The 3,934-nt window shown below is 33.4% G+C and overlaps 1 long non-coding RNA gene across 1 annotated transcript; it reads left to right on the top strand.

Annotated features, from left to right (window-relative positions):
• The first annotated feature begins 1,770 nt into the window (after nt 1–1,770).
• On the top strand, nt 1,771–3,934 carry LOC149229884 (uncharacterized). The gene is made up of 2 exons (XR_016247333.1): nt 1,771–1,904; nt 3,493–3,934. It is a non-coding gene; the product is annotated as an uncharacterized LOC149229884 (long non-coding RNA).

Genomic DNA, 3,934 nt, shown 5'->3' with positions numbered 1-3,934 from the left:
GCAAGTTATGGACCAACTCCAGACAGATACTTTGCAGATCCAAAGTATGGTACCTTCCACCCATTAGGGGTAAACCAGCTCAGATAGATCCAGAGTATGGCACCTTCCACCCATTAGGGGTAAACCAGCTCCAGACTGATCCAGAGTATGGCACCTTCCACCCATTAGGGGTAAACCAGCTCCAGACTGATCCAGAGTATGGCACCTTCCACCTATTAGACTAGCCCTACATTCAGCAGAGCAGAGATAATATTTTCAAGAGTTTCCTTGCTTGGACATTAGATGATAGGAGAGCCGAGCATCATCATTCCTATGCCTCCCGTAGGATCACACAACTGGATCCTTTCTTAAGCTTTTGGCAATTCCAACAGTGATCCAATAGCCTGGTTCCCACCACCATTGACATCATCCCATCCCTCTCTCTAGAATTTTAGTGTAGACACTCTGTTGTATCCCTACATTTATGCTACTATTAGATAGTTTGATAGTTTTTTTTTCTGCTTTGTGCAGACTATCATTGTGTGTGATATATATATATAAAATATCAGTTAGGTTGAGTTCAAGTCAGGGTCACTTTCAATGTTCGATGGAAGAATGGTTTATCCAATTGCAGGATGTTGTCACTAGGATTATGCACGGCTTGGATTAGCTAGGTGTATCTCGCAATTGACTTTTGCCCCCACATTCAGCAGAGTAGAGATGATATTATCAAAAGTTCATTAGATAAGAAAGTAGAGCATCCTCATTCGGGTGCCTCACATAGTATATCATACAATTGGATCCTTTCATGAGCTTGACAATTCCAACAATGAGCCAATAGCTTGCCCCCCCCGCCCCTCCTCATCAGGGTTAGAGGACATTGACATCATCCCATCACTCTCTTTTGCTTAGCACCAAGCTTTCCAGATTACCAGTATAGACTCTCCAATTGTATCTCTATGTTTATGCTACTTTTAGATTTCCAGTGCATTATATATATATATATATATATATATATATATATATATATATATATATATATATATATATATATATATATATATCAGTTAAACTGTGTTTAGGTTGAGATCAGCTCCAATGGTTGATGGAAGAATGATTTGTCTAATTGTAGGATGTTGTCAATAGGTTTGTGCAAGGCTCTGTCTCACTAAGTGCCTTACGTAATAATTTTTACCCTTCACAAGTGGCTCCCACTCTCAACCCCTCTCCATTAAATCGACCCCTCTCCATTAAATTTGAACATGACATTTCATGAGTTAAATCCAACACAAACTACTTGATCCACACTAGATAGGTTTATTCTATTGTTAAATTTGAAAATGACATTTTATGGGCTAAATCCAACACAAACTGCTTGATCCACACTTGATAGGTTTATTATATATATATATATATATATATATATATATATATATATATTTGGTTACACTTAAACTACACAATTGTCATTGTTGTATTTTTTTAACTTTATTTTTTCTCACTTTAGGAGTTACTTTTAAAACAACACATTTTATTTATTCTATTGTTGTATATATATTTTTGTTTTGGTTACACTTTAACTACACAATTGTCATTGTTATATTTTTTAACTTTATTTTTCTCACTTTAGGAGTTACTTTTAAAAAAATGCATTTTATTTATATTGGATATATTTTTTAATTCCATTGATTTGTTTGTATCATCGTTGGTTGAAGATCAGTGAAAGTAATGTGGTGTTCGTGGCAAAAGATGAGCTAATGCGCATTCTCATATTGATGCGAAACTTTGTGCCTGCATATAAGCAAATTGTTGAGGGTGATTGGAAAGTGGCAGCAATTTCTTACAGGTCATATGATCTAGAAGGGAAAACTATTGGTTCTATTGGTGCAGGGCGTATTGGCAAAGAACTACTTAAGCGTTTGAAGGTATTCATTCTTAGGATCTAGTACTACTTCATGATGTTGCAAACTTCTTTTCAAAAATCAGTGCTCCATAATTCTTACGCATGCATGCTGTTTGTTTCAAAATTTCAATCTAATAATAATAAACATTACATGATGTTGAATTGAATTGCGTTCCTTTGTACAACCCTTCAATTGTAAGCTTCTTTACCACGACCGTCTTTCTATTGGACTCGAATTGGAAAAGGAAACTGGAGCAACATTGGAGACAAATCTTGACGAAATGCTACCTAAATGTGATGTACTTGTCATTAATATGCCTCTTTCTGACAAAACTAGGTGCGCCTTATCACAATTTCATAAATAATCTCTCCCATTATTCACTCAAACATCAATAGCACCTATATATTTTGTACAACTTGTGAACAAAAACCTAATTATTGTTTCTCTTGCCCTTTCCTTTTGGTTACAGTAGGGGAATGTTTAACAAGGAAGGCGTTCTCTACCAAGCCTAGCTTTTCTCTCAGAATCTTAACATCCCCTTTGCAAAGGGTTTCATTAGAATGACAACAACCCGCATTTAAAGCATTTCTCCACCCATCCTAATTAGAAATACAATTTTGGGTTCTCTACTAATTTTCTCCACACCCATTTAATCTAACAATGGACATAGAGCATGTATATTTATACTTGTGTGTTGGAAATACCATTTTATACTTTAATGTTTATTATTTTTGTTTTATTATTATTACTTGAATTTCTTCTTAACAAGTGGTGTTTCTTTTGGTTTTAGTGAAAGTATGGGCTCCAATGTTGGCTCTCTTATTATGGAGTATAATTCATCTTTGAGAATTTTTCAATTATTAAAGTAGGTTAGTCAATTGCTTAAAATATTAAATTTATTTCAAAAAGTTTTTGTTACTTTATAGGTTAGACACTGGCTTGAAATATTAAACTTATTTCAAAATGTTTTTGTTACTTTATAGATAAGGCATAGATTTCTTGGCTCTATGATGAAAATAATGAAGGGAAAATACATGTTAATATGTTACTTGTGCTCTTTGACTGAAAAATACACGGTGAGAGAAAAATGTATATTATGCTAATTGAGGAATGTTTTTCACTTGTCGAACTTATAGTATTGAATTTAACACACTAACACTTTACAACAATGAACTAACAATATTCATGATGAAAATAGCAATATGGAAGATTTATCTGCATAATGAAAAAGGCAATATGGAAGATTCCGATCATGTTCCAAGGCATTTCTTAAAATGTGGATGTGACAAAAGGTTGTTGTGGAAGTTGTTGTTTGTATATGGAAAATTTCTTGATCATTGTGTATAATCCTAATGTTGATAGATATGTCTACTAAATGCTTCCAGTTAATGGGGCATTGATTTGAGCATTCAATATATTTTTATTCTTTATCAAAGTATTCTTTTGTTGTATTTGTATTTTTCAATTTATGCCTTACGACGTTTCCTTTGCAACATCTGGTGCAAATGCTAGTATATCTTACCTCATTTTATGGTTAACATTGTATAACAAAAACATGCATTGTGTTATGTAATTAATACTAACATGTAATATTGATTTTTTTTGTCAGAATGCTATAGGTAATGATTGCCAAGACGATGATCCAAATTATGTTCAACATATATCAGGAGATGATGAGGATGAGGATGAGGATGATGGTGGTGAAGGAGGAGATGATGATGATAGTTGCGGTGTTGGTGATGATGTGGATCAGAGTAATGAGGATGGTCAAGATGATCATGAGGATGATCTTGGTGGTGGTAGCTAGGCATGCACATGCATTGTTTTTTATGAAGAAATTATTGTGTAGAATGACATTGTTATGTTTAGATGGGTGTTGTGAATTTACCCTATATCAATGAGACATTTTGATTTTGTAATCATACGATGAGTTTGATTTATGTATGTTGTTAATTTATCGTAGAATAACGATATTCATGAAATATTTTGATTTGTTAATCATATTTGAATTTTACTTGTTTTGATTAAAAATAATACTGATTTTATTAGTA

This window comes from Pinus tabuliformis, chromosome J (genome assembly GCF_031772625.1).
Source record: "Pinus tabuliformis cultivar Carrire ecotype Pingquan chromosome J, CPIR1, whole genome shotgun sequence".
Taxonomy (NCBI): domain Eukaryota; kingdom Viridiplantae; phylum Streptophyta; class Pinopsida; order Pinales; family Pinaceae; genus Pinus; species Pinus tabuliformis.
The sequence above is the reverse complement of the archived record's forward strand: the minus strand, read 5'-3'. Positions and strand labels throughout refer to the sequence as shown.